A 10616-nucleotide genomic window follows, 5' to 3' on the forward strand; every position below is an offset into this window, starting at 1 on the left:
TTTTAAAAACAAAAACAAAGATGTTATATAGAAACATGAATGGAATGATAAATTTAAGAAACATTATCTAGGTGCATGCATTTATAAGGCTTGATAATTATAATAGCATGCATGCATTATAATATATATTTAATTATACATATATATAATAACATTATCATGGTATATATTTAATTATACATATACAATTATAATAGCATGCATGCATTATAATATATATTTAATTATACATATATATATATATAATAACATTATCACGGCATATATTTAATTATATATATAAGGATGATAATCTCAATGTTAGTGAAAGCCAATCTCAAAGGCCATTGTTGTCTACAACTTCATGAACTTCATTGATGCATGCTTGTTTATTTAATTTATTGTTAAGTTAATTTATGTGAGTTTGTGTCTAACATTGGAATTCTTATTTTGATGTTTTATAAAAAGTGAGATAAATTCCTCTTTCTTTTGGTATCTTTATGATAAATTTATCTTTTGGATACTAATATTTGATAATCAATTGAAAGTTAAAAAGCTTAGTTTTGGATTGATCAAATGAGAAGCCCTTCAGAAATCAAGGTCTTTTTCTTAGTATGTACAAATGCAAATGTACACTATTCTCCTCAACTAGGAGTATATGTTTACAGTTTAGACATTTTAATGATAATTTTTAAACATAAGTGTTTTTATAAAAAAAAAGAAATAATAGGAAAATTAATATCTAAATGTTAAAACATATAGATGGAAAATTGGGAGTGATAGTAAGAATTTGTAGTAAAATATTAAACATGAGTCTTTAAAGCCTCTGAGTTCAAGTACTTGGAAAATATGCACACACATGTACATTGACTTGTGAAATATTTCAGATCAATACCAATGTAAAAGCAAATGGAAAAGCAACACTTTTAGTATACATTTATGTATATCAAAGAATTATGTATATCAAAGAAACATAGATCAAATGAAGCAATCTTTTTTTCATCCAAGCAAGCAGCAAAGGGACATCAATACCATCTAATACGCAGTAAACATCAACCATCCAATGCAACTCCATCAACATCAACAATTAGCAGAAGCACATCAACAATTTTGATTGAACATTTTCAAAAATGCAAAAACTAAACATCAACCATCCAATGCAACTCAATCAAATTAATATTCAGAACCAAAAAAAAAAAAATTATTTCCATAAAAAAAGTAAAAACTAAAAACACATAAAACATACCGATCGTTCAGATCTTGAACCCCTTCCTCAGATCCACCAAATTCTTCTCTCTAAAATGAAAAATCCATAACAAAAATTAGAAACAACACAAAGAAAATTGAAAAACAACCATTAAAAAATTATAAAATAAAAAATCAAGCTTAGAATTCAGAACATTAAGAAGATAATAAGATTATGGGAAAAATGAATGAGAACACTGACCGGAAGTTTAGAAAAATGAATGAATGAGGATGAGGGCACTTAGGGCATGAGGCTGTCGGCTACTCTTCTGTGAGTTTGGAGTCTCTGGACTCTCTTGACCAAGACTAAGAGAAAAGTAGCATTCCAATTTTCAAAAACAAATAATTCAAACCTAATTCAAAAACCTGGTTTTGCTCAGTTCCGGTCCAACAGGCCAGCTCATCGGTTTTAGCAGGGTTTGACTGGTTCCAAGGTTAGTCAAATATTGGCATTAACCCGGACTGGACTACAGTCCGGTTCCCAGTTTTTTCGGTTGGACCGACTGGTCCGGTCCGGTTTTCAAAACATTGTGGAATAACTCCATGGCTTACTATTTGAAAGCCACCTTAATTCTCCAGCTTTCAGTCCTTGTTCTTTCATTTCTTATGGCTCTATATTCTGAGCACGTATTGGTGCATTATCATCTATTGAAGATTGATAAATAACTACCAATTCCTGTGGTGGCAACATAATCATGTTGCTAACTTTTATACATTTTTGTGCATACTCCGGGATAAGACCATGGATCCATTCAGGAGACGCATTAGATAACTCTTGAGGTATGAAGCGGAAGTTCACACCCATTTAGCAAGTGTGTCTTGAGTCCTTCAATTCATCGAAGAAAAGATGATAACAAGACTCCAATGTTGTGCAATACAAATTTGATGAGTACTTCAAAAGTCTTGATGCTGCTTCAGGAGGCATATAATGCTTCATTCAAGGGGCGTTTTTGCATAGTATATTATGTCTTGATTACTGCACCAAATTAAAACATCCTCTCTTCATGTTATCATATACATATACATGTGTTTTAATGAAATTTTATATAAAGATTTGCATATTAATATTGAAGGGGAGTTTCATATATATACACATGAAAATTTGAGCATCAATGAGAAACATCTACAAATTCCCAGATCCTTTGGATTCCACTGCCATGAGTTTACATACATTGCATGAGCTTTTTTTTTTTCCCTTCTTCGGTGACACGCTATAAGATGGTCCATCAACCAGGTTACCCTTGTTCTTAACAAAAAGACATAGCATCTTCAATTGCTCAATTAGCGATTTGACTAACTCATATAATTGTGGTTCGATTATGATATCTAGAAAGAGTATAGATGTGCCAACACTTGTCTGAGATGGATTTCCACTTGTATTTCATATTTTTAAAGTCAGATCATCACTGTCATGTTTGTCATCATCCTCACTTTCTTGAGATGTCTTGATCACTGTCATCTTCTTTCAACCTCGTTATTTACCACCGGCTCTGGAGACATAGGCCTGGATGGATTTCTCTATGTGCGCCTAGTAGAGAATCAATACGATATCACTGCACGAGAGAAAGTATCTGCGGAGAATGCCCACATACCCTTCTGGAGCATGACAGCGTCGGCTGCAATTGATGAATATTTTGATGAAACTTATGCAGGTACATACACATCACGTGTGTTTGCTTCCCATGCATACATTTTCTTTGATCTTATTTTGTCTTCATCTTCAAGTGCATCCTCTTTGTCTCTTTGAATACCAAAAATATATCATCATCCGACCAACTCTTCCTCACCAGTAACATCTTGAGATGGACCTTGCCAATTGGCTTGTGATCAATGACTAATATTCAAGCCAGTGTGGACAAGCTTGCACTTGTGATGCCAAAGAATACACACAAACTTTCTAGCGTGGTCTTTGTTACAGAGAACTTGGGTTTCTTTGGCTTCTTCATCTTGATCTTCTTTTTTATCCTCCACGAATCTATTCTCCTTCCATTCCCTCCCAGCAATGTCATCTCATCATCCTCATAAAAATCCATAACGACAGCAATGGGTTCCTCTTGCTTCCTCTCGATAGGATATCCAAGACTCATGACGCTTCGACAGTATTCCTAACATCAACGATGGTGCTGATGATAGGATTGAAGTGATTCAGCCATGGTTAGTAGAGATTAGGATTCATGTATAGATTCTTGGAAAGTATTAAGCGATGAGCGGCATCGACAACGGCTACTGGCAGCAACAATAAGCAACGACATCGATATTGTTATCCTCCAACGATGGGCTGCAACGGCAAAAAACAGCAACAGGCAATTCATCTCTCCTTCTTTCTTCTTTTTTTTTATCTCTCTTCTTCCTTTCTTCTTCTTTAGATTTTCACAGAGGGGCGAAGGAGATGATGGTGCTGAGGCTTTTGGCGACAGGGAGATCAGCAATGACCAGGCATTCAAGGCACACCACCATTACTATATCCGACGGGCAGAGGCCTTTTGAGTGTAGGTCCGTAACCGCCATCTCTCGGGAGAGCCTTGCTGAATCTAATCTGAGGCATCTATGTCCTCGCGATCGTGATGGCAGTAGGGTTTTGAATTCGCATCTCCTTCAACAAAATATTCCTATCTTGTGTGAGTTTGATATCTCCAGCATCTCAACAAGCATCTTGGTCTTGAGAATACCTTGAAGACCCTTGGTGTTGCTGATGGTCACATATGTAGAGCCTCCGACTTGTTTAGCACTTCAACATTTGAATTAAGAACACTGGGACATCTTTGCGAAGGTGGAGAAAGCGCCAGCCTAGACCGTTCGATTGATGCTCTCGGTGGCGATGATGGTAGTAATGATGGTGATAGCAACGGCAACAACCTCTTTTTTTTTGTACTGGTATTGGTATGGAGAGAACTGGAACCGTATTCTTCTCTTTCTTGTTTTCTTTCGCTGGTTCTCCTTTTCTTCTTTCCTTCTCTTCATTTCCTTTGCTGGCCTCCCTTCGCCTCTACTTCATCTTTTTTTCCCCTGCTCTGCTCGCTTTTTGGGTCTGGCTCTCTCCTCCCTCCGGGTTTTTTTGGTCAATCTTCGTCGTCCCTCTTTTTTAAAAACCATCAAGTGGACGTGGACAGTTATGAAGATCGTGAGGTTGTGCAGTTGTGAGACGCGTGGGCAACCATGCCTCTCATGTTCTCATGCACCCCCCCCTTTCCCCCTCCCCCCCACCACACGTCTCCCTCTCTCTTAAATATATATATATATATCCCCCACATCTTCCTCTCTCTTAAAAATATATATATATATATATATTACATTATATATATTTTTATTATATTATATACATATATATAATATTTATTTATTTTATTTTTTATTTTATATTATTAATTTATTACCAATATTATATATATTATCATTTTTTATCTGATTTGAATTTTGTATATATATATATATATAAGATGTTTTATTTTATTTTATTATTTATTTTATTTTATTTTAATTTTTTAAAGATATATATATATATATATATTATATATTATTATTATTTTTTTTACTTGATTTGATTGATTTATTGTTATAGATATATTATTGTATTTATTATTTATATATATTTAATTTATTTTAATTTATTATTTTTATTATCATTATTATTATTATTATTTGATTTGATTGATTGATTGATTTTTTAATTTATTATCGGATTTTATTCTATTTTAATTATATTTATATTTTTGGTCTGAGTTGATTTATATTTATATCTTATTATGTATTTTTTTATACGATTTAATTTATTTTATTTGATTTTTTAATCTTCTATCCTTTTTTATTTAATTAATTATTATTTTTATTTTTATTTTAATTTATTTTATTTGTTATATATATATATATATATATATCGCGATTTGTATTCGCGGTTGATCTTGGTATTGTGGTTGCATCAAAATCGGTGCTATAAGCTGATTTTGAAATTTGGATTGCCTGAAGATCAATGCTTTTAGCTGATCCGGAGATTTGAGTACTTTTTTTTTAGATTGCCTTGTCTCGGCGAATCTGAAAATTTAAATATTTAGATCGCCTTGAAATTTGTGTTCTTGGCTGATCTTGGGATTTGAACATTTAGATAGCCTCGAGATCGGTGCTCTTGGCTAATCTTAGGATTTTGGATATTTTGAATCGCCTTGAAGTATGTGTCCTTGGCTAATTCGGATATTTGAATATTTTTAAATCATCTCGAGATCTGTGCTCTTGATTGATCTAGGGATTTGAATATTTTTGGATCACCTCGAGATCAGTGCTTTTAGCTAATCTTGAGATTTGAATATTTAGATTGCCTCGAGATCGGTGCTTTCGGCTAATCTTGATATTTGAGTATTTTGTATCATCTCGAGATCTGTGCTCTTGGTTGATTCGGATATTTGAATATTTTTTTAGATCATTTTGAGATTTGTGCTTTCGGCAGATCTTGATATTTGAGTATTTTGGATCGCCTCGAGATTGGTGCTCTTGGCTTATCCGGAGATTTGAATATTTAGATCGCCTCGATATCAGTGCTCTCGGCAGATCTTGATATTTGAGTAGTTTTTAGATCACCTTGAGATCTGTGCTCTAGGTTGATCTTTGGATTTTAATATTTAAATCGCCTCAGGATATGTATTTTGGGTGATCTTGAATATATCCAAATATTATGAAATTTATTTATCTTATCCACATGTTGTCCTAATTTGATTATGATTGGGTCATATGTGGTTTTAAAATTCTAATTTGATTTGAATTAGGACATGCAAAATTTTTTATGTAAACAAACCCCTCCACCTTGACCTTCTTAGAAAAGAGCTTCCCTGCGACTCCTTCAAACTCAACACCATCAACTGAAGGAGAAGTGCATGAAGCAAAGTCCTAGAGCTCTAAAACTCTTCATCAAATTGTAAAGCCATATTCATCTTAAACAACTCTGTGTCCTCTTAACAGTTCTCCTCAAAATTAAACTCAATGATCTCCTATTCCAACCTACTATAAAATTTGGCACAGCTCCTAAACATCTCAATTAACATAGCAATCTGAAAAACCGTGCTCCAAAGTGTTAATTATGGTTGCAAGAACACCACTCATTACCCCAAGCAACAAAGGTTATTGCCCAAGTGCTGGAGTCCCAATCAAACCATCACCTACTACACATAACCCTACGAACTAAGGCCCTAATCAGGTGGCCAATCACTAGTTGATCTAAACAAATAGGTTGGCATGCCAAACATACTATTGCTCATCCTTCTTTTTCAGCACTTTGAGCATGGCTCTCATTTTCTCTTCAAATTCATTGTTTCACATTATTTCATCTTGTGTTGATGATGAGCTTGTTGGTAATGAGCATCATGCTTGTTATTGCTGTCATTACAAGAAAAACAGCAATTAGCTTGGGACAATTCCCTAGCTAAAATTGTAAAATCCATGGGCAATATTCATTAGCGAGGGTTTTCCCAGGGATTAACTATTGGGGTCGTATCACTCTAACAAGGGAGTTATCATGCGAGAAATGCATGCCATAACACAGCTGATAACAAAATTTTTAACGGCAAGTAAACATGATAAAACCCTAGCGCATGCCAGAACTATGATTAAACTCTAAATAAATAGATAATTAAAAGTTATACCTTTCTTTCGATGACGATTCTCAACGCACCCTTGTTTCCCCGAAATCAAAAGGGACTGCAAATCGTGACTCCCCTCTACTATCACGTACACACAAATGCCTCTAGGAATCAAGAAGGCATACTGGTACCTCAAGAAATAACACTTGTTTCTTGGTTTGAATAGCAAGCACCCGAGATTCAAGAGAAAAGGGGCTGTAGGTGCGGAGGCGGCAGGTTCCAGCGGCGGGATCCGACGGAGGCTACCAAGGGAGAAGAGTGGGTGGCGGTTAGGGTTTCTTAAGAGACAATCTTTTAATCACTTTATCTTTTCTCTCTCTCTTCTTTCTTAGTTCTCATATTAGGGTTAGACCATCTATTTATATTGGAAACTCAAAACATTAATTTACGAAATAACCCTTCACTCCCAATTAAATTAGAAATCTCTTCTTTACTTGGTTAATTAAACCATTTTAATTAACCAAATCGATTAGATTGGATCAACACTTAATAAGACCCAACCCGAATAAGCTATTCGCTCCACCTAATTTAGATTTTTCACCAAAACCCTAAATAGGTGGTCCAATAAATAACAAATACTGAACCTTGATCCCGGCATTCTTAGTGTACAATCCTATAGGTCCATTTAACATTGGCAATGAGCTTAAACAATTTTAACGCTCATAAATCATAATTATTCTTTAGCAAGATAATACGATTACCCAATATTAAATGAAAGTTAATTTCAAGAATTAACGGAACCTATCACAACCTCATACAATCCTTTGCCACTGAATATCTTAATTAGCATAAAGCATGGAGCGAGTCACCCTTATTTTAATGCTAATTAATTTCTTGATCTCTTAGTGAACTAACTAGGTCAAGTAAATGATAACTCTTATCATTTCCCTTGGGCGTGGCCACACACTACTCAGTCTCACTAATCAAGTGACCGGTGATATTCACTCTCTCTACAGAGAGGGACAATCCCTTCACTTCACTCATATCTCTCAGCATGAACCGCGACATGCCCAAACATACTCGTACTTGCTACTCAATTACGAATGACGTTAGTCGTAAGTTAAAGCATGAAAGGATTCATCCAAGATCCATAGTGATTTCAGGTCGAAGGATTTGAGTACAAGAATTGCTTGAGAAAAACACTTATGACTTTACAACCATGTAGTGTTCTCAAGAGTGGATCGATTTAAGTACACTGTTCCCTAACATGTATCTATGTCATTTGATTGATATCCCATATCCTATGACCCATAAAACAAGGTCATCTCATGAAAGACATACTAGTCTTAATTTATTTTCATTCCCATGAAAATAATCGACTAGGGACATTTAGAATATTGTTATAGTTTATGCTTCAAGGTTTTACTATCCAAATCATGCATTTGATAACTTTAGCAGAACCAATATTGAAGGATATTTTATCTTATTAACTATGCACAAAAATAATAATAGATAAAATGATGCCTCATAATAATTATCCAAATAATAAGAGTTCATACAATGTATTGGGGCTAGGGCTTACACTAACATTAACATCCTTGGGTAATAGCCTCATGGGTAATAATTTATCCAGGGATTTTATACTCCCTTGCTAAATAACAAGGAATTACTCCGTGGATAAATAATAAATTCCTTGGGTAATTAATATTAATCAATTCAACAAAGACAAGGAATTTTCTTCGAAATATATTCTGGACAATCTCTGCGTAATTTAAATTAATTTATTTATCATAAACAAGGAATTTGCTTCAAAACCTTTCATGGGAAATCCCTGGGTAATTTTAGCAAGGTATTTTTCATAGGCAATCCGTTGCTAAATTTCAAAAATTTGAAATGTTAAGTCCCTGGGTAATCCCTGGGTAATATTTACTAGGGATTGTTTCCTGGGTAAGTTGTTAATATTTGGATGGAGAAAACTTGAATACCAGAACATGCGGTGATTGATCACCACCAACCCCACTTATAATGGAGATGATAGAAAGACCAACCATGATTAAAGCAATGAGGTTAGTTGATGGAGTTGAGTAAGATTGTGTTCCATTTATTCTTTTGTTCACCGATGATCTTGTACATGCATCTCTTCTCTCTCTACAGCCTATCTTCGCCCTAATTTTTTACTTTGAAAATATTTTTTTAATAATATTTTAATCTTTAAAAAATTCCATGTCAGCATAAGTGGATAGAAAATGAAACAATGGTCATGAGGTGGACTTAATTTTCCCAATTTCAATAATACATGGATCTCTAGGAGACAAATTAAAATAGAGGGACTAAAGAGGCAGATTGAGTATAATAGAGGGACCAAATACGGTATTATACCAAAAAGGTTTTGTGAGGAACCATATAGAAAGATTTTTTTCTAAGGACCAAACAATTGTTTTTTACAAATATTTTCCTAAAAATATAATTTTTTATGCTATATATACTAATTTTTAAAAAGGTAGGGGTCAAACTATAGATTTTTATAAATATTTTCCTATAAATATAATTTTTTAAATATATTCTAATTTATAAAAAACCAGGGGGCCAACCCATAGTCTTTTATAATATTTTAAAAAACATATTTTTTTTATACTATAGGTATGAATTAAAAAAAAAAAAAATGAAGATAGACTATGTCCCTTGGCTCGATTTGGTTCTTATACATAATAGGGTAGTTAGTTATCTCATTCCTCTCTTAAGACAAAGGTTGAGGGTTGAATCCTACTTTGCCCATAATTCTTTTCATAGGAAAAAAAAATGTTATTTATTCTGGCAATTGAATCAATAACGTGAACTCATAGGATAAATCATTTAAAAAAACACGTGGCGTCGTATCCAATACATGGAGCATTCTACTTATGATATTACACACAAGCATAATAATAATAATAATAATAATAATAATAATAATAATAATAATAATAATAATAATAATAATAATAAGAGGAATTGCTCAAAAGGTGCCTCTACCTTTCTTACACGGCAAAAATAATAAGAGGAATTGCTCAAAAGGTGCCTCTACCTTTCTTACACGGCAAAAAACTCCCTTGATTTTTTCAAATGGCCAAAAACTCCCTCCTTTTGAAATGATTTAATTTCAGTCCAACTCCATCCAAGTGGTGTCAACTTGCTATGGAAATGATGGTGATGGCCTTGGTGAAGTTGGAGTTCCAATGCATATGCGAAAAAGGGGTAGTTACTTTTCAATCCCATCACCTTGCTTTTTAAGCCTAGAAATAGGAGAACTGCCATTTTTGGAGGAGTTTCTTCTCCAGATTCTGGCAAAGACAGCCTTTGCCGCTGGGCCATTTTTGGAGGGTGCTATTGCAGGGAGGGAGGAGAAGAGACAAGGAAGGAACCATGCCACCCTTGGTTTTGAGATGTTACAACAGCCCTCCATTTTGAAACAATGCATGATATCGACACCGCCAACGAGTCCCTGGCAAAACTGAAGACTAAGAACACAGTTTCAGGGGATGATGGGAACGATGACGATGTCATGGATAAGGCTATAGTAGCTATGCTAACAATCATGGGCTCTTTTATCGAAGCAGAGCGCAATGAAGAAGCCGATTGTGTGGAAATACACAAAGCCCCTCCTCCAAAATCAAATTTGATTCCCTAGAATAAATGACTAGCAGGGTTTTGTAGCATCTCACAATTACATCAGATGATATTGATTGTTTATTCCACTCAAGTGTTCCTTATTTACTTAAGTATGCATTATTTGTTATAAAGTGCTTATTATTAGCCATAGTATGCATTATTTGCGATAAACTGTTCATT

The sequence above is a fragment of the Dioscorea cayenensis genome, chromosome 18 (assembly GCF_009730915.1).
Source record: "Dioscorea cayenensis subsp. rotundata cultivar TDr96_F1 chromosome 18, TDr96_F1_v2_PseudoChromosome.rev07_lg8_w22 25.fasta, whole genome shotgun sequence".
NCBI classification, from domain to species: domain Eukaryota; kingdom Viridiplantae; phylum Streptophyta; class Magnoliopsida; order Dioscoreales; family Dioscoreaceae; genus Dioscorea; species Dioscorea cayenensis.